Consider the following 27145-nt stretch of genomic DNA (forward strand, 5'->3'; position numbering starts at 1 on the left):
GCTTTTTGTCACCTGTCCCAATATCTCCTTCTGTGGCTCGGTATCAAATTTTTGTTTGATAATCGCTCCTGTGAAGCGCCTTGGGACGTTTTACTACGTTAAAGGCGCTATATAAATGCAGGTTGTGTTATTGCTCTGGGCTGGATTTGAACAGTGATTCATGAGATCAAAGTCCTTACTACACCACCCAGTACACTGACATCTTCCAGTATTTAGCTCCAATGAAGAATCCACAGCTGAAATGTAAACCAGTCTCGTCTCTCTACAGATGGACCTGGTGTATATTCAGCGCACATTGGCTTTCGTTTCACATTTTCCGCATTTTGCTTTTTATTTATTTCCAAAGGAGAAAAAAAACCTAGTATCAAATCTGTCAAGATTATTTTTTTCCCCACTCTGTTTATTAATAAATAAGTTTTAAACCAAGATGTTCCCCACCCGAACAGCAGGCTGTTGTCTCAGTGCTATTCTGTCCAGTTGTGCTGACGCACGCTATTTGTTGGGCGGCCTGGCACTTAGGGAGAGGCACAGGGAAGTTAAACTGCACAGTAAGAGATTTAGTTTAATTGAGGTCCCTCTGCAAGGAGTTCACCAACTGTCTTACTGGGGATATCTTTTAATAATTCATCTGACAACAAACAGCTGAGAATGACACCATTAGCTGCACCACCGACCTTGAATCTAACATACGCTTTTGGGGACGCAGTGTGCTGCTCATTACCTGATAATTCGATCAGCAGAAGATTGCAGCTTGGGTTTTCGTTGGATTTTCCCGCCTTAAGGGCTAGATGTTGAGATACGCCAAACAGGTTTAAGGTCAAAGCCAGCTGAAATATACATGGGACAGTCAAAGGTGCCATTTTACATTTCAGGAAGTTGGCTTACATTTTAATGTTTCCGACATTACAGCAGTGACTACACTTCAAAAATACTTCATTTGCTGTAAAGAGATTTGGGATGTCCTGGAATCGTGGAAGGCTCTCTATAAATGCAAGCTCTTTCTTTCTCTTTTCCCTTCTTCCCTCTTAATTTCTTTCTTCATTTCTTTCTTTCCAAATCAGCAGAGTGTGACAATCTTCCTTGGTGTGTGGTTGATTAAAACTGAAGGCACTGTTTGACCGACCAGCAGATCATTTTATTACTGTCGGAGATAGCTGCATGAAAGGGCAAATTCGAAACTTTTAAGCAACGAACATAAAGAGAGAAAGTTTTTGCGTTTATAGCTCCTTTCACATCCTCGGGATGCCCCAAAGTGCTTCACAGCCAATTAATTACTTTTGACGTGTGTTCACTGAGTTCCTTTCCCCACCTGCCCTGGACTAAAATCCATTAATATCCCTTCAACTTTCAATCCTCCATTCAACAGATATCAGACAGGCAGCTACTGCAGGGAATCTATTTATTTATTTAGTGCTTAACATTACACAAGCTACAAAGTCTTTTTTCTAAGCGTTGGTGTTGACTCATGGATCAGTTATTTGGATTGGCTGCTTGATGTGTACCAGACTGGTGGCGAGTCACACCTCATTCCCTGGTAGTACAGAAGCCTGGTCCTAGGCCTCGACCGAGACTGCTGTGTCATCATCCACCGAGAGATGGACAAGACTGACCTGGGGTAACTCGCCCGTTGATTTGATCTCTCTCCACAAGAGAAAGAAAGAAAGAGAGAAAGAGAGCAAGAAAGAAATTACTTGCACTTATATAGAACCTTTCACAACATCCCAAAGTGCTTACAGCCAATGAAATACTTTTGAACTCTTGTTATGTAGGCAACTCGGCAGCCAATTTGTACACAGCAAGCTCCCACGAACAGCAAATGAGAGAAATCATCTCTTAATCTGCTTTTTTTGATGGTGTTGGTTGAGGGAGGAATATTGGCTAGACAGGAGAACTCCCTGCTTTTCTTCCAATAGTGATGTGGGATTTTTTTATATCTACTTGAAAAAGCAGACAGGGCCTTGGTTTAACATCTTATCCAATAATAACAACAACAACTTGCATTTATATAACGCCCGTAACATAGTAAAACGTCCCAAGCCGCTTCACAGGGGCGATTTACAAACAAAATTTGACACCGAACCACATAAGGAGATATTAGGACAGGTGAGGTAAGTTTTAAGGAGTGCCTTAAAGGAGGAGAGGTGGAGAGGTTTAGGGAGGGAATTCCAGAGCTTAGGGCCCAGGCAGCTGAAGGCACAGCTGCCAATGGTGGGGCGAAGAAAATCAGGGATGTGCAAGAGGCCAGAATTGGAGGAGCGCAGAGATCCTGGAGGGTTGTAGGGGCTGGAGGAGGTTACAGAGATAGGGAGGGGCGAGGGCCATGGAGGGATTTGAAAACAAGGATGAGAATTTTAAAATTGAGGCGTTCCCGGACCGGGAGCCAATGTAGGTCAGCGAGCACAGGGGGTGATGGGTGAACGGGACTCGGTGCGAGTTAGGGCTCGGGCGGCAGAGTTTTGGATGAGCTCAAGTTTATGGAGTTTATCCAAAGGACAAAAGAGCACTCCCTCAGTACTGGACTGAATCGTCAGCCTGAACGCACAACCTTTAGAACTCTAGAACTTTAGAACGAAGGGCGATGGTTTAGAACTCACAATCTTCTTAACTCAGAGGCAAGAATGACACCAACTGAGCTAAATAAATCAAATTTAGAAAAGCTAACATAAAAAATACCAGATCTTATCTGTCAAGAGAAATGAGCAGAACCGAAACAATTGCCTAAAGTAAATGTGAAACAGGAACTCACCTTTAACCTCTTTCTAGCATCTGCAGTAAGAGACACATTTGGTTTAGTGGGTTATTTTGTCTGTGACAATACAGAAGAGTGAAATTATCAACTACACCCACAAACTACAGAGATTAATTGGATGTAAAATGCACTCAACTGGATGAAAGTGATTCATTTAAGCCGATCAGTCAGGGCGATTGTTAAAACTTTCTGATTCCACCCACATATTAATGATTCAAGGTTAAAATGTTCTGCATATTTTGCACTGATTACAGAGAAGAGCATAAATATTTAACTGCCACTGGGAAATTGCCTGAGTCCAAAGAGAATGAAAACCATTGTGGTGCAGATAAAGCGATACGAATCAGTGACTGACTGCATGGATTAAAATAATATCTGAGGACGGATTAAATGTCCCTAGGCAATGTGTCACTAGTTTATCATCATCGCAAGCTCCACATCAGCTGTTAGCTGATCAGTTGTCAGCTGTGGCTCAGTGGGTAGCTCTCTCGTCTTCTTAGTTAGAAGGTCGTGGGTTCATAGTCCCACTCCATGAGACTTAAGCACAAAATCTAGGCTGAAACTTCCAGTGTGGTACTGAGGGAGTGTTGCACTGTCAGAGGGGCAGCACTGAGGGAGTGTTGCACTGTCAGAGGGGCAGTACTGAGGGAGTGTTGCACTGTCAGAGGGGCAGTACTGAGGGAGTGCTGCACTGTCAGAGGGGCAGTACTGAGGGAGTGCTGCACTGTCGGAGGGGCAGTACTGAGGGAGTGCTGCACTGTCGGAGGGGCAGTACTGAGGGAGTGCTGCACTGTCGGACGGGCAGTACTGAGGGAGTGCTGCACTGTCAGAGGGGCAGTACTGAGGGAGTGTTGCACTGTCAGAGGGGCAGTACTGAGGGAGTGTTGCACTGTCAGAGGGGCAGTACTGAGGGAGTGCTGCACTGTCAGAGGGGCAGTACTGAGGGAGTGCTGCACTGTCGGACGGGCAGTACTGAGGGAGCGCCGCCCTGTCGGATGGGCAGTACTGAGGGAGTGCTGCACTGTCAGAGGGGCAGTACTGAGGGAGTGCTGCACTGTCGGATGGGCAGCACTGAGGGAGTGTTGCACTGTCAGAGGGGCAGTACTGAGGGAGTGTTGCACTGTCAGAGGGGCAGTACTGAGGGAGTGCTGCACTGTCAGAGGGGCAGTACTGAGGGAGTGCTGCACTGTCGGAGGGGCAGTACTGAGGGAGTGCTGCACTGTCGGAGGGGCAGTACTGAGGGAGTGCTGCACTGTCGGACGGGCAGTACTGAGGGAGTGCTGCACTGTCGGAGGGGCAGTATTGAGGGAGTGCTGCACTGTCGGACGGGCAGTACTGAGAGAGTGCTGCACTGTCGGATGGGCAGTACTGAGGGAGTGCTGCACTGTCAGAGGGGCAGTACTGAGGGAGTGCTGCACTGTCGGACGGGCAGTACTGAGGGAGCGCCGCCCTGTCGGATGGGCAGTACTGAGGGAGTGCTGCACTGTCAGAGGGGCAGTACTGAGGGAGTGCTGCACTGTCGGATGGGCAGTACTGAGGGAGTGCTGCACTGTCGGAGGGGCAGTACTGAGGGAGTGCTGCACTGTCGGACGGGCAGTACTGAGGGAGTGCTGCACTGTCAGAGGGGCAGTACTGAGGGAGTGCTGCACTGTCGGAGGGGCAGTACTGAGGGAGTGCTGCACTGTCGGAGGGGCAGTACTGAGGGAGTGCTGCACTGTCGGAGGGGCAGTACTGAGTGAGTGCTGCACTGTCAGAGGGTCAGTACTGAGGGAGTGCTGCACTGTCAGAGGGTCAGTACTGAGGGAGTGCTGCACTGTCAGAGGGGCAGTACTGAGGGAGTGCTGCACTGTCAGAGGGACAGTACTGAGGGAGTGCTGCACTGTCGGAGGGGCAGTACTGAGGGAGTGCTGCACTGTCGGAGGTGCCATTTTCAGACGCAACATTAAACCAAGGCCCCATCTACCCTCTCAGGTGGATGTAAAAGGTCCCGCAGCATTATTTGCAGGGGAGTTCTTCCCGGCCGATATTTATCTCTCAACCAGCATCATCAAAACAAATGATCTGGTCATTATCTCATTGCTGTTTGTGGGATCTTGCTGTGTGCAAATTGGCCGCTCTGTTTCCTACATTACAACAGAGACTATATTTCAAAAGTACTTCATTGGCTGTAAAGCACTTTGGGATGTTCTGAGGTCATAAAAGGTGTTATATAAATGTCTATATACATGTCTAAGCAGTCTGTCCGAATCAGGCAGTGTGTGAGCTGAGATTTTGAAATCTGAGTTGTGATTATATTAAAACAAAATATTGTGGAGGAGCTTGGGCCCAAGGGAGGAATATCATTGGAGACCATCGCAGGGGAGACAATATAAACAAAATAACGAGGCGGAAAAATATAAACGTGAAAGTGAGTGGAAAAAATTCCCTGAATTCGGTGATTATTCTATGGTAACGAGCAACCACTGCATGTTAGGTAGCTTTTAAATATTAGGCCGGGAATGTTCTCCAAGGTTCGCTGTATCGATCGCTGTAACCTTGGCGATACCCCAGACAAACCGCGTAAGTGTGGCGTCCGCTGAAGTTACGATCAAGTTACGACGGTCATTTGGGAGAACCTCCGGGGAAATTCCTGGCGATAGTTTATGAAAAATACAGTGCAAAATCTCAATCCAGGAGTAGGCCGTAATTGGTTTCACTTTAATGGTGTGGTTTATCACCACACTGGGCAGGGAGCTACAGGTTTATGGTGACATGAGAGGTACAGCAGACTGCTGGCCTCTTGATTGCCCCCCCCCGCCCCCCAAAAAAAAACAAGGCTCTGGGGGCGGTTTTAACCCCTTCCCCTGCGGGCAGAAACCGGGCAGTTAAAATCGGCCAGGTTGCTTACCCAGCACAGAGCCTCCAAGGAACCTATCGTTCCAAATTTTAACCTGCTCTTTTGAGCAGGCTACAAGGACACCCTCCTAAATACAGGTGTGAGGCAAAGGAGGAGATTGCGGGGGCTCTGACACATATATTCAGAACCTCTCTGGCCACAGGGGATGTGCCAGAGGACTGGAGAACCGCTAATGTAATACCATTATTCAAGAAGGGGAGTAGGGAAAAACCGGGGAACTACAGGCCAGTGAGCCTAACATCAGTGGTAGGAAAATTATTGGAAAAAATTCTGAAGGACAAAATTAGTCTCCACTTGGAGAAGCAAGGATTAATCAGGGATAGTCAACATGGCTTTGTCAAGGGAAGATCATGTCTGACTAATTTGATTGAATTTTTTGAGGGGGTGACTAGGCGTGTGGATGAGGGTAACGCAGTGGATGTGGTATACATGGATTTCAGTAAGGCCTTCGATAAAATCCCCCACAGGAGACTGGTCAAGAAGGTACGAGCCCATGGAATCCAGGGTGCCTTGGCACTTTGGATACAAAACTGGCTTAGTGGCAGAAGGCAGAGGGTGATGGTCGAAGGTTGTTTTTGTGACTGGAAGCCTGTGGCCAGTGGGGTACCACAGGGATCGGTGCTGGGTCCCTTGCTGTTTGTGGTCTACATTAATGACTTGGATATGAATGTAAAAGGTATGATCAGTAAGTTCGCTGGTGATACAAAGATTGGTAGGGTGGTAAATAGTGAGGAGGATAGCCTCAGTCTGCAGGACGATATAGATGGGTTGGTCAGATGGGCGGAACAGTGGCAAATGGAATTTAACCCGGAAAAGTGCGAGGTGATGCACTTTGGAGGGACTAACAAGGCAAGGGAATACACAATGAATGGGAGGACCCTAGGCAAGACAGAGGGTCAGAGGGATCTTGGTGTGCAAGTTCACAGATCCCTGAAGGCGGCGGAACAGGTAGATAAGGTGGTAAAGAAGGCATATGGGATACTTGCCTTTATTAGCCGAGGCATAGAATATAAGAGCAAGGAGGTTATGATGGAGCTGTATAAAACACTGGTTAGGCCACAGCTGGAGTACTGTGTGCAGTTCTGGTCGCCACACTACAGGAAGGATGTGATCGCTTTGGAGAGGGTGCAGAGGAGATTCACCAGGATGTTACCAGGGCTGGAGCGCTTCAGCTATGAAGAGAGACTGGGAAGATTGGGTTTGTTTTCCTTGGAGCAGAGGAGGCTGAGGGGGGACATGATTGAGGTGTACAAAATTATGAGGGGCACAGATAGGATGGATACTAAGGAGCTTTTTCCCTTCGTTGAGGGTTCTATAACAAGGGGACATAGATTCAAGGTAAAAGGCGGGAGGTTTAGAGGGGATTTGAGAAAGAACTTTTTCACCCAGAGGGTGGTTGGAGTCTGGAACTCACTGCCTGAAAGGGTTGTGGAGGCAGGAACCCTCACAACATTCAAGAAGCATTTGGATGAGCACTTGAAATGCCATAGCATACAAGGCTACGGACCAAATGCTGGAATATGGGATTAGAGTAGACAGGGCTGATGGCCGGCGCGGACACGATGGGCCGAAGGGCCTCTATCCGTGCTGTATGACTCTATGACTCTATGACTCTAGGTGTTGGGGTGGGGGTCTTTCTTTCAAAGATTGTTTTAACGTGTTATGAAAGGCTTTTTTTTGAAGCAAAATCCCTTTCGGCAAATTGCAGGATTTATCATTTGTTTGTCAGGATCCTACGAGCTGGGGGGAATAACCCACAAGGTTTCCAGTTGCTTTTGTTGGATTGTATGCGGAGATTTGCTCATCTAAATCCCGCACGTTAAACATTCGCCGGGCCTGCTCTTTAAGAAGGATCTTTGACCTCGTGTACTTGCTACTTTCAGGCAGCAGAATCAGGGCCGTCCACACTGACTCCACTCGGAGAGCAACTTTAGATTGGATCTGACAGCATGAAAGGGAAACGCTCGAGGCTGCTCTCGAACTGAGGGCAGTCTAATTTATAGATCTGGTTGCAATCCATAACAAAAAGCAAAGAAGCAGGTGAAGGGACACTGCAGTTTACAACCTTGTTGCGGCTTCTGTGAGCTAGTTAAAGAGACATCACTTTTCAGAGGGATCACTGGGCTAGAGATTTTCACTGTAATCCAATTTCATGACTTATGGCATTCGAAAGTGACTTGATAATAAGAAAAATGGTAGCATATTTCACGGTAGAATGGAAATCACAAAAAACAATCACTGGTCACAGAGGGAGGCCTTTGTAGAGTGAAAGAGAGAATCATTTTGATGCGTGGTCTTTTAACTGTACATTCTGCTGTAACCAGGTTGTTTATGGTTTTTTTTCAATCTCCGCTTAAAAAAAAAACATATTTCTTTTTGCCACTTTGCTGTTCAGAGCTATCAACAATGTCACATACTGGGAGGTCTCGTAACAATGAAGAGCTGAATGGAGCCATCTGCAGACTGAAGCTGTCGTTTGTGTAAACACAAGATAAGCAGTGCTACAGTTTAAGTTGTGAACTTACATTATTTAGAAACTGCTGAGAGTCAGCACGCCATCTACATAGAAATAAATAGGAAGATCAGGGTGGCAGCTTTAAAGAAAGAAAGACTTGCATTTATATAGCGCCTTTCATGACCTCAGGACGCCCCAAAGCGTTTTACAGCCAATGAAGTACTTTTGAAGTGCAGTCACTGTTGTAATGTAGGAAACGCGGCAGCCAATTTGCGCTCAGCGAGATCCCACAAACAGCAATGTGATAATGACCAGATAATCTGTTTTTTTTTGAAGTGATGATGTGGAGATGCCGGTGATGGACTGGGGTTGACAATTGTAAACAATTTTACAACATCAAGTTATAGTCCAACAATTTTATTTTTAATCCCACAAGCTTTCGGGGGCTTTCCCCTTCCTCAGGCGGTGTGGAATGTCCACACCGTTCACCTGTGGAAGGAGGACGCCTCCGAAAGCTTGTGGGATTAAAAATAAAATTGTTGGACTATAACTTGGTGTTGTAAAATTGTTTACAATTTTTTTGAAGTGACAATGGTTGAGGGATAAATATCGGCCAGGACACCGGGGAGAACTGCCCTGCTCTTCTTCGAAATTGTGGCCGTGGGATCTTGTACGTCCACCGGAGAGGGCAGACTGGGGCCTCGGTTTAACGTTTCATCCGAAAGACGGCACCTCCGACAGTGCAGCGCTCCCTCAGTTTATAGCACGGAAGGCTGACAGGTCCCAGAATTATTGAACAGACGGAAGCCTTCATGGGAGGCACTTGGCTTGTCAGTGTGACTCACGGGAGTGCCAGCAGTTAAAATAATATACATTACCTTTGAGGCATTTAGAGTAAGATTGGTAATCTGATGACAATGAATGATAAGTCTGATTATATACCTTGACAAAGGTATTTTAAAACTGTGCAGAGTCTCCCTCGGGCTGTACAGCTGAGGTAGTCTCAATTGGAGTGTCACATATCCAAGTGTTTGAATTGGCAGCGTTTCAAACTCATCAGAATCACTATCTCAATATGTCACAAGGTAAATACGGCAGGGAGTCAATTTTGTGAGCAAACTCCAAACCTAGTTCTACAAGAGCATTAATAATAGACAGTGTTATGAAATGTTATTACAAGTCACTGAGTCTATAATACCGGTGGAAGGCAGACTGCTATTTTAGATTTGCGAGGTTATAGATTTGCTCAGAGCATTCTAATCAAAAGGTATTTCAGATACTGAAGCCTCCAAAGCAGATAAAATGATAAGGGACAAGTAAATATTTAGCGATGGGAATGGAGTGGAGTGAAGGACATATAAAGAGATGATGGTAGTTTTTAATAATTCTGGCCTCTCGTGTATCCCCGATTTCCTTTGCTCCACCATTGGCGGCCGTGCCTTCAGCTACCTAGGCCCTAAGCTCTGGAATTCCCTCCCTAAACCTCTCCCCCTCTCTCTCCTCCTTTAAGATGCTCCTTAAAACCTACCTCTTTGACCAAGCTTTTGGTCACCTGCCCAAATAACTCTTTATGTGGCTCGGTGTCAAATTTTGTCTGATAATCACTCCTGTGAAGCGCCTTGGGACATTTTTACTACGTTAAAGGTGCTATATAAATGCAAGGTGTTGTTGCTGTCATTGAGTCTCAATATCAACATTCACTCTCACAAGCAACTGTGACATAAAAAAGACTTCCATTTATGTGGCGCCTCTGACGACCTTGGGAAGTCCCAAAGTGCTTTACAGCCAATGAAGCACTTTTGAAGGGTAGTGACAGGAAAACGGTTGCAATAAGGTCCAAGTTCTACCCTAACGTGTCATTGCAGTGTTACTCCAGGACTCCTTCATCAAAAATTGAGCATTTTTAATGCCTGTAGCTGTTAGAATTTGGCAGATCCCTTTTCCTAGGCCAATGTCCAACCTTGTGCTTGCTCCTGTCACTAATTGAGGAAGCAACTCAGGCAGTATTTTCTTTAATCTTCAGCCATTATTGATAACCAGACAAGACATATTGGGAATGTGGCCAAGAATCCATTTTATGCTTCTCACAACCTAATAGAATATGAAAAACAGTAAGTACCACTGTCATGAAAAAGCAAATTAATTGATTTTACTTTTAAACAGATAAAGACATAATCCTTTCTTCCCAATTTTCAGCAGTGGGGTCTAGATAATGCTTTACCATTTCTGTAGTCAAAGGAACCCGCTTATAATTATAATGAGATGATTCTATGTAATTAATCATCCGTTTGAGTGACAATCTTATTGTAAAGCTGTCTTTTAATGTTGCACTGCTAACAAAAGTAGCAGGAATAAATCCTGATTACTAATAACTGTTAAACTGTGATTTTTCTTTCTCCCCTCAGAAGTACTATCATTCTCCAGTCTCAGATCTCATCTGCAGTAAGTTGTATTATCAAAAGGATCATCAAAAATATAATTCAATGTTTCACTAAGTCTCTTCTCCTCAGAAGCCGTCCTATTCCTTTTATGCATCAGCCCATCAATGAGTCATTGACCTGACTGAATCCCAATTGAAGTGCACGCAGTTTTTTTTTTATTCGTTCATGGGATGTGGGCGTCGCTGGCGAGGCCGGCATTTATTGCCCATCCCTAATTTCCCTTGAGAAGGTGGCGGTGAGCCGCCTTCTTGAACCGCTGCAGTCTGTGTGGTGAAGGTTCTCCCACAGTGCTGTTAGGTAAGGGAGTTCCAGGATTTTGACCCAGCGACGATGAAGGAACGGCCGATATATTTCCAAGTCGGGATGGTGTGTGTCTTGGAGGGGAACGTGCAGGTGGTGTTGTTCCCATGTGCCTGCTGCCCTTGTCCCTCTAGGTGGTAGAGGTCACGGGTTTGGGAGGTGCTGTCGAAGAAGCCTTGGCGAATTGGCAGTGCATCCTGTGGATGGTACACACTGCAGCCACCGTGTGCCATATATTCTCCCTACTTTACATGGTACCGGCGTTCATTATCTGTGTGCGCACAAACACCTTTACCAAGATGGCGTCTGGCACACATCACGCTAGAAGCGTGTGCGCTCATTTCAGATGCCATTTTGGGACCTTAGGAGACCGCATTGCGCTGAAATAACGGGCGCTATACGACTGAATTTATAGCCCGTTATCTGATCATTATCACTTTGCTGTTTGTGGGACCTTGCTTTGCACAAATTAGCTGCTGTGTTTCCTCCATTACAACAGTTCAAAAATACTTCATTGGCTATGAAGTACTTTGGGATGCCCTGAAAGGCGCTATATAAATGCAAGTCTTTCTTTCTTTTATTTCGACCCGATGTATAAATTCAGGTTGCTGGGTGCTGCGGATGAATCTTCCACCTACGGTCCCCGTGTCGAGGGATGACGGCGCATGTCTGGTGGTGGGGGGAGGGGGGAGTTCCTTGGCTTCGCTGGGAAATCCCTCCCTTTACACCCTGGAAAGGCCTCAGCGGAACTCTGCCTGCGACTAGGCCCGAGTCACTTTTGAGGCCTTCTGAAGTCTCCAAACCTTCACTCGACTAAAGTAGTCGATCTCAGAACAGCCTTGGGAAGATTCTGCTCCATGTTAGAAGGTTGGATCAGATTAGGCTGGCTTTCTACAGCCAGCTGAGCAGAGAAGCAGTAGGTAGACCCATCCGCCCTCGGCTCGCTGACCTATATAGGCTCCCAGTCCAGCAACGTCTCAAATTTAAGGTTCTCATCCTTTGTTTTCAAATCCCTCCGTGGCCTCGCCCCTCCATCTCTCTGTAACCTGCTCCAGCCCTACAATCCTCTGAGATCTCTGCGCTCCTCCAATTCTGGCCTCTTGTGCATCCCTGATTTCCTTCGCTCCACCATTGGCGGCCGTGCCTTCAGCCGTCTAGGCCCCAAACTCTGGAATTCCCTCCCTAAACCTCTCCGCCTCGCTCTCCTCCTTTAAGACGCTCCTTAAAACCTACCTCTTTGACCAAGCCTATGCTCACCTGTCCTAATGTCTCCTTATGTGGCTCGGTGTCAAATTTTTGTCTGATAATCGCTCCTGTGAAGAGCCTTGGGACGTTTTACTACTTTAAAGGCGCTATATAAATGCAGGTTGTTGTTCTTGTTGAAAGTACAACAACAGTAACCACAATGGCTGGCTGGATACTGGAAGATTGTTTCCCCTGGCTAGAGAGTCTAGAACTAGGCGGCATAATTGCAGAATAAGGAATCCAACACTGAGATGAGGAGGAATTTCTTCACTCAGAGGGTTGTGAATCTTTGGAATTCTCTACCCCAGAGGGCTGTGGGTGCTCAGTCGTTGAGTATATTCAAGGCTGAGATGGATAGATTTTTGGACTCTAGGGGAATCAAGGGATATGGGGATCGGGCAGGAAAATGGAGTTGAGATCAAAGATCAGCCATGATCTGATTGAACGGCGGAGCAGGCGTGAGGGGCCGGATGGCCCACTCCTGCTCCTATTTCTTATGTTCTTATGTTCTTAATATCCATTTCAAAAATTGAAAAGATTTCTCACACAATCTACAGAAGGAAAAGAAAGTGGGACTGAAATCACTCGGAGCAGCAAACCAACACTCCTCGCCGCTCCATAGATTTATACTAGCCCACAAACTTACCGTGGTCTATTCTTCGGCCACTTCCTCCAATAGGAGGCGGGGAAGAGCCCGGCGTCAGCTCAGGCGAAGCTCGGACCCTGGGAGAAGCAAGAGGATCGATCTGCCCCCTCCACCAATCTCATTGCAGCATTTTTGACAAGCTGCGTTCAGTGTCTCTGCAGGCTCCCAACATGAAAACCAGGAAGTGAAAGGTACAACATTAAAATCATTATGAAAACAGTCATAGACAGCGAGAAAAAGAGAGGGCAAGAAATGATCGAATTAAATAAAAGAGACAGAAGGGAAAGTGAAAAAAAAAGTTTTAAAATTTTTTAATCTTCAAATTCTTCTCAGTGATCGCAGGGCACTTGTTAACTTCTTAAGTTTCTTCCATTCGGAGATCACAGTTACAAGAGGTTCCACAACTAAAGTGCTGAATACACATCACAAATGGCACAAATGGTTAAGGCCCATCCTCTGAACCCCTCGGTACTGCTTTCAACTCACTCATCCTTGTTACGCATTTTCCACTCCAGAGCCTTGAACACAGTAACCAGGCCGACACTCCCAGCGCCAGTACTGAGGGAGCGCCGCACTGTCGGAGGGTCAGTACTGAGGGAGCGCCGCACTGTCGGAGGGTCAGTACTGAGGGAGCGCCGCACTGTCGGAGGGTCAGTACTGAGGGAGCGCCGCACTGTCGGAGGGTCAGTACTGAGGGAGCGCCGCACTGTCGGAGGGTCAGTACTGAGGGAGCGCCGCACTGTCGGAGGGTCAGTACTGAGGGAGCGCCGCACTGTCGGAGGGTCAGTACTGAGGGAGCGCCGCACTGTCGGAGGGTCAGTACTGAGGGAGCGCTGCACTGTCGGAGGGTCAGTACTGAGGGAGCGCTGCACTGTCGGAGGTGCCGTCTTTTGATGAGACATTAAATCGAGACCTCACCCCACCCTATCTCAGCAATCTTCAGCCCCCAAACACCCGACTCTGGCCTTTTGTGTATCCCCTGCCCTCCTTTCATCCCATCATTGATGGGAGAGCCTTCAGCCATCGGGGTCCCACCCTCTGGTACAAATGAGAGAAACCTCTCATGTGACGTATTGTCCCCCATTGTATTACTGTGTTTATTCGGTGCCTTCCCTCCCCTCCCTCCCGAAAGCCAGAAAAAAAATGCTAGGATCTCTGACGGGGTTGGACTCGACAGGGTCAGAGGTCGCCCCCAAATTGCGCCCCCGCCCCCAATGCCAGTGCGTCACAAAACTGTCCCAGGAGTTATGGGGCCATTGACTTTATTGTTTTTCAGTAATGTAGAATAGAAATAGGAAGAGTGCGTCACCATTAAACATTTCCTCCGTGCACTCTAGGGGCCCTCCTACGGTGAGATATCAAGGCCCACGGCCAAAACGTACGGTCAAATCACAGGATAACGCACCCACCGGTTTCTAAGAGGTGCCAGATGTGGGTCAGTGCCCAGATAATCTACCCTTAAGCGTAGGGATGCTGGTGATATATTCCGCAACAGTGGTCAGTCCTGGCTCGGTGGGCAGCGCTCTCGCCTCTGAGTCAGGAGATCATTGGTTCAAGTCCCAGAGGCTTGAGCACAAAATGCAGGCCGACACTCCCAGCGCGGTACTGAGGGAGTGCAGCCCTGTCAGAGGTGCCGTCTTTCGATGAGACGTTAAACCGAGGCCTCGTCTGTCCTCTCGGGCGGACATAAAAGATCCCACGGACACTATTTCAAAGAAGAGCAGGAGAGTTGTCCCCGGTGTCCTGGGCCAATATTTATCCCTCAACCAACATCACTAAAAAAAGAAAATTATTATCACATTACTGTTTCTGGGACCTTGCTGTATGCAAATTGGTTCCTACATTACAACGGTGACTGCACTTCAAAAAAAAAGTAATTAATTGGTTGTGAAGTACTTTGGGACGTCCTGCGGTTGTGAAAGGCGCTATATAAATGCAAGTTCTTTCTTTCCACTCTCCCGGGGAGCTAATACCATCTGATGAGCAGTGATGATAGTGGTTTTGGATAAGTCTACAGACTGGGTTACCCTGCCCTTGTGTGCCGATGTCTCGCTGTAGAGAAAAATAAACCCTCTGAGGGGAAAATTATGGAGAAAATCGACGCAAGCTGCCAATATCTTAAAAGCGAAAGGTAGGCCCGGAGATTTGTAATCCAAATCAACGGCTGACGGAGTCAACAGCGAGGAAATAAATATTTGATGTCCTTGAAAGTACACACTGTTTCACGCACGTTGCATCTTCCAGAAGGAAGGTTTTGCCGAGTGCCAAAAGATAATGTAAGAGCTCAAGAAAACAAAAAAAAATAATGCCTCTGGAGCCTGGACTGTAGGCCATCGTATAAATAATATTTACTCAGCATAAACAAACTCACCACAGGGCGACATGCTGTACCTTTTCCTCTGGAAGTAAGAGCAGAACTGCCCAGATTGTTCTCGGTCATGTTAACACAAACATTGACAATGACAGATATTAAGGCGGGTCATTTTCACAGTGTTCAAAAATATTGAGGGGATAAGCTGGAGGCATTTTTGATGAGGTGAGGAGAGTACTCTGGATTAGTTCTGTGCGATCAGCTGCAATATATATTTTAGGGGTTGTCACAAATGCATCTCTTTCCCTTCTTGTTCTCAATTTATACCCGTGGGGAGCATTCACTCCTAGAGGTCGAGCAAGATGGTTTGGGTTACAGAAATAAAGGGGGTAGAAATTGCTTAGGGCCTGTTTTCGAGCGCACTCCCCCGCCAAGCTCCCCCAACCGGGAGGCTCAACGCTCACCCAAAATTGGGCTTTGGGCCTCAGGCCTCACTTCAATCATTTAGGCTGAGCTGCCTCCTGAGGACACCGGGAGGTGGGGTGAGGGAGAGGGGAGGAAGGGGCGATGGTGGGGCCTGCATTGGCCCTCGGGAATGCTGCGGAATTGGAAGGAGCAGCACAGCCCCTTTACGGCTCCCCAATTTATCTCGGCCAATTTATCAGAATGGGCCTTAAACAGGTGCTGGGCCCCTCATTTGCACATGTAACGGTCCTGATGCCTGTTTTAGGTGGCCGCCAGGGACGCCTGAGATTTTCTCCCCGGGTTGCCTTGACCAACATTACTAAAACAGATGATTGGGTCATTTAATTTCCATTGCTCTTTGTTTGTGAAAGGCACTATGTGAGAGCAAGCCCTTTCTGTCCTCATCGTTTGATGAGCATTTTAAGATCCGAAGGGCGAATTTCCCGTCTTAGGGAGAATTAAAACAAAAACACAGGGAGAATGTTCGACCTGCTCTGTAATTAAAGGTAATGCCAGGGACCCTTGGCCCTCAAACGTCCAAGGTTGTGAGTGTACGAATTTTGTCAGCTGTCGTGAATATGGACAAACTAGAGGCAAATTCTCTTGTTTATCATTGAGGCAATCAGCCCTGTTGTTTTTCTCTGACAAGCTATGACAATTTTATGGTCTTTTAAAGTTTGCAGTGTGGATTTGTAATCATTCCTTAAGTACATTGGAAAAACATTATTGTAACAAGTAATTTGTTTTAATAGTTCATTTATAATCCCCTACGAGCCTCTGCTGCATTGTTTTGCATCTGCAGCGTTTAAGTTGATTCGAATGTTTAATGCTTGCATGGGACGCCTGCCAAAATATGCTGGAAATGGCTTTGGGTGATAGATTTGATTAGTTCCAGCTCTGTACCTGTGGAATAAGTGAAGTGCTCTGCGAATTAAACCAGGATGAAGTTGCAGGATAACAGGAAGATCAATAAGGAATGGATTTTTGAGCGAACCGTCAGGTTTTTGAAGCTCAATGAAGAAGCCATTTGGAAATAAATGATGAATTGCAGTAATGCTCCGTGACACTGCGATGTGAAAGAACTTGCATTTATACAGAGCCTCTCACGGCCTCGGGACATCCCAAAGTGATTTACATCCAATGATGTGCTTTTTTGAAGTGTAGTCGTTGTTGTAAAGTAGGAAACGTGGCAGCCAATTTGCGCACAGCAAGATCCCACAAACAGCAAAGAAATAAATAACCAGATCATTTGTATTGGGTGTTGGTTGAGGGATAAATATTGGCCCAGGACACCGGGGAGAACCCCCCTGCTCTTCTTCAAAATAGCGGCCATGGGATCTTTTAACATCCAACTGAACAGCCAGATGAGGGCTCCACTGTAACATCTCGGCTCTACACCTCAACACTGCAATGAACCCCACTACAAACACCATTCTCTCGTCACCGACTCTATCCCTCTCCCTGGCCACTGTCTGAGGCTGAATCAGACCGTTCGCAACCTTGGCATCCTATTTGACCCTGAGATGAGCTTCTGACCGCATATCTGCTCCATCACCAAGACCGCCGACTTCCACCTCTGTAACATCGCCCGTCTCCGCCCCTGCCTCAGCTCATCTGCTGCTGAAACCCTCATCCATGCCTTTGTTACCTCCAGACTCGACTATTCCAATGCTCTCCTGGCCGGCCTCCCATCTTCCACCCTCCAAAAACTTGAGCTCATCCAAAACTCTGCTGCCCGTATCCTAACTCACACCAAGTCCTGTTCACCCATCACCCCCTGTGTTAAACCTCTCCGCCTCGCTATCTCTCTCTCCTTTAGAGTGCTTCTTAAAACCTACCTCACCTGTCCTAATATCTCCTTATGTGACTCGTTGTCAAATTTTGTTTGATAATCACTCCTGTGGGACGTTTTACTATGTTTTAAAAAAATTATTTCATGGGATGTGGGCGTCGCTGGCGAGGCCGGCATTTATTGCCCCTCCCTAATTGGCCTTGAGAAGGTGGTGGTGAGCCGCCTTCTTGAACCGCTGCAGTCCGTGTGGTGAAGGTTCTCCCATGTTACAGGCGCTATATAAATGCAAGTTGTTGTTGCTGTTGAAGTGTCGGTCTAGACTACGAACTGTTGTCTATAATTGGGCTTCAACTCCCCCCTCATCCGCCTGACTCTAGAGTGAGAGGCAAACCGACACTGAGCCAGAAGGGTTTAAGATATCTATCAGCACATGTGCTGGAACAGGGAGTTTACTCATACATATTCTCAATGTGGTTGTGCAGGCAGTTTGCCAGTTCTGTGACTTTCGTAAACTCTTTTGCCCAACTTCAAACTGCCAACACATTACATACCCAAATCCTAAACTCACGCCATCTGTGATCTCTCAATGTAGATAAATTCAGATCATACCGAGTTGGTTTTAAGTTTAAACTGTACTGATTCACAGTCGCGGCCGCTGGTGAGTGACTATCGTTGTACACTTGGCATTGCAGTCTAGAGACTTAATCACAAAATCCAGGCTGATGCTCCCAGTGCAGTACTGAGGGAGTGCTGCACTGTCAGAGGTGCCGTCTTTCGAATGAGACGTTAAACCGAGGCCCTGTCTGCCCTCTCACCTGGATGTAAAAGATCCCTTGCCGCTGTTTCAAAGAAGAGCAGGGGGAGTTCTCCCCGGTGTCCTGGCCAGTATTTATCCCTCAACCAACATCGCTACAACAGATTATCTGGTCATTCATCTCATTGTTGTTTGTGGGATCTTGCTGTGCGTAAATTGGCTGCCGTGTTTCCTACTTTACAACAGTGACTACACTTCAAGAAGTATTTCATTGGCTGTAAACCGCTTTGGGACCAAGGGCATGAAAGGCGCTATATAAATGCAAGTTCTTCATTCTTTAATCACAGCGATCAATCTCGATCAATGAGTCTCCAACAGACCCAGACATGAGGTGAGGAAAACCCCCAGTGGTGGAGAGCTTTGGGAACCAGAGGTCCAAAGTCACCTGTTCCTCCCGAGCCTGTTACACTCACCACACGTCATGTCTCAAATTACTGATAGACTGTGTCCCAAAGTGTTATTTTCTGAAAGAAATCGACCTGATTTGCATTTGAATGAATCAATACTAACTGCTCCCACCGTCTCCTGATGGACCGCCCGCTCACTGAAATATTGGGAGCGATTTTAACCTCGCTCGCTGGGCGGGATTCCCACGGGATTGGATGCAAGGCTGGTTTTACACCCAGCCCAACATACCTCTATGTTGACTTCAATGGAGAGTAAAATCGAGTTGGATTTAAAATCAGCGTCGCACCCAAACCCGTCAGTTTCCCAACGGGTGGGTCAGGTTAAAATTGCCCTCATTGTTTCTGCAGATTAGTTTTGAATTTACCCCCTTCGAGCGCAGGCCGTGTCCTCTGGTTCCATTGTTCTGGACAACATTATCTTGTCTCTTTAGAATCCTAAACACAGCAATCACATCAACTCTCATCCTTCTCTGTTCCAGTGAGAACATGTCCATTTAGGTGGGGAATTGGTGCTGGAACGTAAATGTCAAATGGCTGAATAAAACATGAGGCTTACGGGAGATAGGTATGTTATTTGTGAGGGAGAGGGGAGAATCCATAAGGAGAACAAGAGCAGGACATGGCTGTAGGTGAGGATAGAATTGAATTTAACCACTTTTCAATTTTGGTTGTAAAAAATTCAAGTGTTCAATTCTGCCCATTTTGTAGGCAACTGGTAGTCATGGAAACAATGGGTTGGGTTCCTCACCATCCCAGATACCCAACTCTTACCAGATTAACTCAACAACAACAACAAAAACTTGCATTTATATAGCGCCTTGATCATAGTAAAACATCTCAAGGTACTTCACGGGAGCGATTATCAAACAAAGTGCGACACCGAGTGACATAAGGACAGGTGACCGAAAGAGTTAGTTTTTAAGGAGCGACTTAAAGGAGGAGGGAGAGGCGGAGAGCTTTGGGGAGGGGAATTCCAGAGCTTTCAGGTTATTTGAGTAAGTGTGTTGTGAGGTAGAAAATCAAATATAAGCCAGAGCTGTCATGTTGGATGCATCGTATGGTACAGATGTAAATTTGTGCTCAGTGTAAGCTCTTTAAAAACCACTTCAAACAGCAGTATCAAAGCCAAGCATCTTCAAGGAATGTTTTTGAGAAGAGGCCAATTGTTAACAAGACATTATTGCTGCTCTGATTACAATAGTGCACCAAAAGAATCACAGTTAATGTGGAACAAAGGGTGCAGTCATCAGTCCAGGCCTTTTCTCTGTTTTCCTCCTACATTTTCATGCAAGAATGTAGTACTTACTGCGATAACGTTTCCCACATGTTTTGAAATCAAGTGCGCCAAATCAAATGGCCCCTTGTAGGAGTGGAAAAATGACTTTTTCTTCTAACTTCCTCTGGTAACAACATAACATCTGTTCCACACTAACACCAAACAGGCCTCCTGAATCCTGCAGAATTAAATAAAACAGATAATGTCTTCATTAACTTTTGAAACCATCCAGAAAACAAATTGAATTAGTGATTGAAAGATGTAGTGAAATTCTTGAAGTTAAAGCCTGGTTCACCCACGTGGAGTAATCCGCCTGCACACAACAGGAGAGTAACGGGAATCACGCAGGAGTGAAACGCAAAAGCAGACTGGACTGTGAGTAAACCTAAAGAGATGCTCTCTGATTGGTTATGAACTATTGTAAAACCCACACTAGGCGCAACTCAGACCCATCTCAGATCCTGTTTTAGGCGTTTTCGGGACTTGAGCACAAAATCTAGGCTGACACTCCCAGTGCAGTACTGAGAGGGTGCTGCATTGTTGGAGGCCCCGTCTGCCGTCTCAGGTGGATGTGAAAGATCCCGTGGCCACTATTCCGAAGAAGAGCAGGGGGAGTTCTCCCAGGCGTCCTAGGGCCAATATTTATCCCTCAACCAATTCCTAAAACAGATTATCTGGCCATTATCACATTGCTGTTTGTGGGATCTTTCTGTGCGCAATTTGCCTGCCGCGTTTCCTACATTCCAACACTTCAAAAGTACTTCATTGGCCGTAAAGCGCTTTGGGACGTCATGAGGTGGTGAAAGGCGCTATATAAATGCAAGTTCTTTCTTTTCTTTTTCCTACCAGGGGAAATGAAAACCTCATCACGTTAGCATTAAAGATTAGCACGCAGTCACTCACAATGTATGGAGGCCATAATGAAAGCAAATTACAAGGGTCCCTAATCCAATTGAGTTTTCCAAATCCCATCAGAAACTGTGAGAGCAAAGTCCGGATTGTCTATTGACACAACTGTGTCAGCCAATGAGATGTGGACGGGAAGGGTCTAATTGCCAAACAGTCTATTCTACAGCAAACAAAGTCTATTTACACAGCAATCAGCAAACAGAGTCTATTTAGACAGCGCACCACAGCAAACAGTGTACAGAGTTCATTTAAAAAGAGTCTCTACGAACTACAGCAAACAGAACTCATGACCGAAACTACAGCAAAGTCTCCCAATAAAAGCAGGGTGATTTCTCCAGCAAAATGCACTGAGCGGGGGATAGTTACTTAATACAAATTATATGCATAAAATCAATCCCAGTCACTTACAGGGCGGTCTCCAGGCGTGATTGACGGGGGAATTACCCAATCATCTCCATTCTGACCGGGAATAGTGGTGTCATTAAATGCAGCCAACAAGGTCTCAGCCTGCTCGTCTGAAGCCAGGGTTCATTTGCTGTCTCATTCTCATCCGCAGCTCTGAGTCGTAAATCGAACCAGACCGAGATCTGCTCCGCACAGCTTTGTTTGCTTAATAGCTTTCTTGACTCTGCCTTGGTCTGTTTCTTTGATGCCAAGGTCAGCTGCAAATGAAAATAAGATGGTAAGATGGAAACTTAGAAAAACCCCTTTGGAAAGAGTGTGTGTGTTACTAGTGGGTGGAGGGGGAGGGAGGAGAGGGGAAGAGGGGTAATGCTTTTCCCATGAGTTTGGAAGGTTTGAGGGGTGAGCTAATCAAGGTGTTTAAAATGGTTAAGGGATTCGTTGGGTAGATAGAGAGGAGCTGTTTCCTCTAGTGGGGGTGGAAGAGTCCAGAACTAGGGGCACAATCTTGAAATTAGAGCCAGGCCGTACTAGGAGTGAAATGAGGAAGCACTTTTTCACACAAAGGGTAGTGGAAATCTGGAACTCGCTCCCCCAAAAGGTGGTGGCTGCTTATGGATAGATTTTTGTTGGGTGAGGGTATCGAGGGATATGGAGCTAAGGCGGGTAAATGGAGTTGAGGAACAGATCAGCCCATGATCTAATTGAATGGCGGAGCAGGCCCGAGGGGCTGAATGGCCTTCTCCTGTTCCTAATGTTCCTAGAAAGGAAGAAATAATGGAAGAAAGAGAAAGAAATAAAAGATCATTTAGAGCTTTATCATGTCACTAGGAATGGCTCAAAGTGCTTCACATGCAAATAATTACTTTGAAGTGCAGTGACTTTTGTTATGGAGGCAAATGCAGCAACCAATATATACATAGCAAGATCCCACAGCTATTGGACTCATGATCAGATAATCTGTTATTGAAGCTGTTGATTGAGGAACGAATTACAGCCAGGGCATGAGGTGAACTTCCTGCTCTTCTTCAAGTATCTTGGGATCTTTTACGTCAACCTGAACGGGCAGACGGGGCCTCGGTTTGACGTCTCATTGAAAGACGGCACCTCCGACAGTGCAGCACTCCCTCAGAACCATACTGGGAGTGTCAGCCTAGATTATGTGCTCAAGTCCTGGAGTGGGACTTGAACCCACAACGTTCTGACTCAAAAGGCTACCGACTGAATGTTGAGTGTTGTATTGTATACCTGCAGATCTAGCCGCGATCTGATCACGGCTCCGATATTGAGTGAGTAACACTCTTGCCTGTGAGTCAGAGAGTTGCAGGTTCTAAGCCCCATTCTCAAGACTTGAGTACATCATCCAGGCTGACACTCCCAGTGCTGCACTGTTCGAGGTGCTGTCTTTCACGTGAGATGTTAAACTAAGGCCCCATTTGCCTGCTCAGGAGAACATAAAAGATCCCAGGCACTATTTCAAAAGAAGAGCAATTGAGCTCTCCCCCGTGTCCCGGGGCCAGTATTTATCCCTCAACCAACACCACTAAAAAACAGATTATCCAGTGATTATTTTATTGCTGTTTGTGGGATCTTGCTGTGCACAAATTGGCTGCCGCCTTTCCCTACATTACAACAGTGACGACACTTCAAAAGTACTTTGTTGGCTGTGAAATGCTTTGGGACATCCTGAGGTCGTGAAAGGTGCTGTAGAAATGCAAGTTCGTTATTCCAGTTTGGCCTGATTAATTCTGAATTAAGCAATTTACAAAGCCTCATGTCAAAGCACCTGCTTTAACTATTCCTCAATCCTGCAATCCAGAGCCAAGTTTAATTCCTCTTCTGTAAACACTACTTTTCTTAGAGCTCAAAAAAAAATGTGTGAGAATATTCCCAGAACAAACAGAGTTTTGAAATATGAATCTGTTGAATGGTGTAGAACAGGGGAATGATTGCTGATGTTCTGAGATATGACAAGCCTTAGATCAATGGCCCCAGGCTGGAACGAGGTTTCATTCCTTCCTGCCTGTCTACAATACTCGGATTCCATCCAGGGACACAGATGTGAAACAATGTTTTCTCTGTTTCACTTCCTGTTATTGACTGATAAAATGGTAACTGAAACAACACATGGGCTGTTGTGTGAAGCCAAAGAATTAAACTTTCATTCTGCGCGCAAAGTGGGGGTGGAACATATCCCTGTACTGTGACTAGGGTGCTAGAGATATCAATACTGTTTGCTCACAAGTACCCAGGATCAAATTCATCAAATTGTTTGCAAAAAATACTATCTGAAAAAAAAGACTTGCATTTATATAGCGCCTTTCACAACTTCAGGGCCTCTCAAAGCGCTTTCCAGCCAATGAAGTAGGAACATAGGAACAGGAGTAGGCCATTCAGCCACCTCGTGCCTGCTCCGCCATTTGATAAGATCATGGCTGATCTGTGATCTAACTCCATATACCTGCCTTTGGCCCATATCCCTTAATACCTTTGATTGCCAAAAAGCTATCTATCTCAGATTTAAATTTAGCAATTGAGCTGGTATCAATTGCTGTTTGCAGAAGAGAGTTCCAAACTTCTACCACCCTTTATGTGTAGAAATGTTTTCTAATCTCGCTCCTGAAAGGTCTGGCTCTAATTTTTAGACTGTGCCCCCTACTCCTAAAATCCCCAACCAGCGGAAATAGTTTCTCTCTATCCACCCTATCCGTTCCCCTTAATATCTTATAAACTTCGATCAGATCACCCCTTAACCTTCGAAACTCTAGAGAATACAACCCCAATTTGTGTAATCTCTCCTCGTAACTTAACCCTTGAAGTCCGGGTATCATTCTAGTAAACCTACGCTGCACTCCCTCCAAGGCCAATATGTCCTTCCGAAGGTGCGGTGCCCAAAGTATTCTTTGAAGTGTAGTCATTGCTGTAAAGTAGGAAACACGGCAGCCAATTTACACACAGCAAGATCCCACAAACAGCAATGTGACAACGATCAGATAATCTGTATTTCAGTGATGTTGGTTGAGGGATAAATATTGGCCAGGACACTGGGGACAACTCCCCCGCTCTCTCTCAAATAGTGCCATGGGATCTTTTACATCCGCCTGAGAGGGTGGACGGGGCCTCGGTTTAATGTCTCATCCAAAATACAGCACCTCCAACAGTGCAGCACTCCTTCAGTACTGCACTGAGGGGTCAGCCTAGATTTTGTGCTGAAATCTCTACACTAGGACTATGACCCACAAACTTCTGACTCAGAGGCAAGAGTGAGCACTGAACACGGCTGCTAGGATAGAAACTGTGCCCGTCCCTATTGGGCCCAGGGCTGTTAGCTTGTCTCTGCTTTCATTGCCACGGTTACTCATGTATCCCACTAAAGTTTAAGGACTTTGATTTATTCAGAAGGTGCAGAAAGCAATGTTCTGTCCATCGGATGAAGTTTGCCCTTGTTGGGTGGAGTGGTTGACAAGTTCAGAAGTGGGGATAGACCCTCTCCTCGAGAACAGGGAGAAAGCATCATTTCCTTTAGGAAGTCTAGAATGTTGGTGATTTTTTTAATTGATTGGTAAGATCAACATTATGGTTTTGTGATTGTTGTTTATGAAATAACAATCCCATCCATTTTGGAGTACAGGGAAATGTTCTCAATCCAGGATGGTGTGGTCTTGGTCCTGTGCTGGATTGGTAGGAGGTTGCTCTGTTTACATAGCCCAGTATCTCTTGTTTTTAGGACAAAGTAACATTTTCACTGTTACTGTAGACATTAGAGAAAGTGATCTCCTCTTTGAAGCTGCCTCGCCCCCTCCCTATCTCTGTAACCTCCTCCAGCCCTACAACTCTCCAAGATCTCTGCGCTCCTCCAATTCTGGCCTCTTGCGCATCCCCGATTTTCATCGCTCCACCATTGGCGGCCGTGCCTTCAGCTGCCTGGACTCTAAGCTTTGCAATTCCCTCCCTAAACCACTCACCTCTCCGCCTCTCTCTCCTCCTTTAAGATGCTCCTTAAAACCTCCTTCTTTGACCAAGCTTTTGGTCACCTGTCCCAATATGTCCTTCTTTGGCTCGGTGTTAGATTTTTTCTGATAATCGCTCCTGTGAAGCGCCTTGGGACATTTTATTACACTAAAAGCGCTATATAAATGTTGCTCTTGTTGTTTTACATCGGCCTTGTCTTAATTCAGATTCCGGTGGGAGACCGACATTGTAAAAAGGTGGGCAGGCAGGTCCAAGGGAGCGTAAATGCTGGGAGCCAGCTTGTGAGGGAATTCGATTAAAACACGACCAGTATAAAAGGGGCTTTAGGCTGGAGTAGTTGAGCTTAGCTAGACATAGAGAGATCAGCAGCAAGATCCCCCAAGGCAAGCTTTGCTGATTGAATTATTGCTTGGTTGGTGCACTGTTAGTTTACCGTGCAGATTGCACTTGCTTTGTTTGTTGTAGGGGAGTCTCATGCTGTTAAGGTCATGCCAGAAACTTGAGCTCATCCAAACCTCTGCCGCCTCTATCCTAACTCACACCAATTCCCGTTCGCCCATCACCCCCCCCGTGCTCGCTGACCGACATTGGCTCCTGCCCGGCAACACCTCGATTTTAAAATTCTCATCCTTGTTTTCAAATCCCTCCACCGGCCTCGCCCCTCCCTATCTCTGTAACCTCCTCCAGCCCCACAACCCTCCGAGATCTCTGCGCTCCTCCAATTCTGGCCTCTCGCTCATCCCCGATTTTAATCGCTCCACCGCTGGCGGCCGTGCCTTCAGCTGCCTGGGCCCTAAGCTCTGGAATTCCCTCCCTAAACCACTAGGACGGGTGACCTAAAGGTTAATCGAAGAGGCGGGTGTTAAGGAGAGTCTTAAAGGGGGAGAGCGAAGCAGAGAGGGTTAGGGAGGGTTAGGACCCAGGCAGCTGAAGGCACGGCCGCCAATGGCGGAGTGATGGGAATCGGTGATGCTCAAGAGGAGCGCAGGGATGTCGGAGGGTCGTGGGGGTTGGGGGAGGTTACAGGGAGCAATTAATTGTCTGTGAAGCGTCTTGGGACATCCTGAGGACAACATAATGTCTAACTGCAAGTTCTTTCTTTCACATGCAAAAAAGTTCTATCTTCATTGCAGCAATCTCTATCTATTTGCATTAGGAAAGTTCCACCTATACTCACAACAAGACCTTGAAGTGTTAACAGATTGTGGCTAGTTTCACTCCTGACCTTTCTGGCCGTTAGTCCTGGTTACTGAGCAAGTCCTGGTTATTAAATGTGCGACCACAGTGACACCTGCAGGGCTTCACCGGAACAGCAGTCTCCTTTATTTTTTTTTAATTAAACACTTCTGGGCTGCAGGCAAATTGCAGCCGATTCAAAACTCGAAAGCTGCCTCACACAAAGAGCGTTGGCAAATTACCAGCTTCTCGCGCTTCATACAGTGGGAGGGTAGCAGACAGGCAAATAAAAAACATTCTGAAACTGCTGTGTTTAGCGAGGCGACAGTAAAGATTAAAGCATATTCCTCCATTCTGACAGCATTAAGAGGAGGGTGTAAAATTTATAGAGACCCTTAGCCGTGTAATTCAATCCGCTCGCTATGATTACATGTCTCTCCCAGGGCCTACAGCTAGCAGAGAGCTTTCTTGCGCATCAACTTCTGAAACCCTACAAACTAATTATCTTACACAGCAGTCTTATGCCAAACAGCTGTGTCTCAGTGGGTAGCACACTCTTACCTCTGAGTCAGGCAGTCATGTGGGTTCGTTGCCCCACACTCGAGTCTTTGTAGCACATAATCCAAGCTGACACTCCTAGTGCAGTACTGAGGGTGGACTGTATCTGAGGCCCTATCCGCTCTCTCACGTGGAGCAGAATAGATCCTGCAGCTACTACTGAAAGATGAGCAGGGAGTTCTCCCCGGTGTCCTGGACAATATTTATCCTGCAACCAACATCACTAAAAACAGATAATCTGGTCATTGCTATTTGTGGGAGCTTGCTGCGTGTAAATTGGCTGCTGCGTTTCCTACATTAAGTAACTACATTAAAAAAATTACTTAATTGG

The 27145-nt window shown here is 46.4% G+C and overlaps 1 long non-coding RNA gene across 1 annotated transcript; it reads right to left on the reverse strand.

Moving 5' to 3' along the window:
- Positions 1-19864: 19864 nt before the first annotated feature.
- LOC137342415 (uncharacterized) lies at positions 19865-26885 on the reverse strand. Its single transcript, XR_010967257.1, has 3 exons — positions 26818-26885; positions 21115-21368; positions 19865-19975 (listed from the first exon to the last, which is right to left on the reverse strand). It is a non-coding gene; the product is annotated as an uncharacterized lncRNA (long non-coding RNA).
- Between the last annotated feature and the right edge of the window lie 260 nt (positions 26886-27145).

This window comes from Heptranchias perlo, chromosome 25, assembly GCF_035084215.1.
Source record: "Heptranchias perlo isolate sHepPer1 chromosome 25, sHepPer1.hap1, whole genome shotgun sequence".
In the NCBI taxonomy this organism is placed as follows: Eukaryota; Metazoa; Chordata; class Chondrichthyes; order Hexanchiformes; family Hexanchidae; genus Heptranchias; species Heptranchias perlo.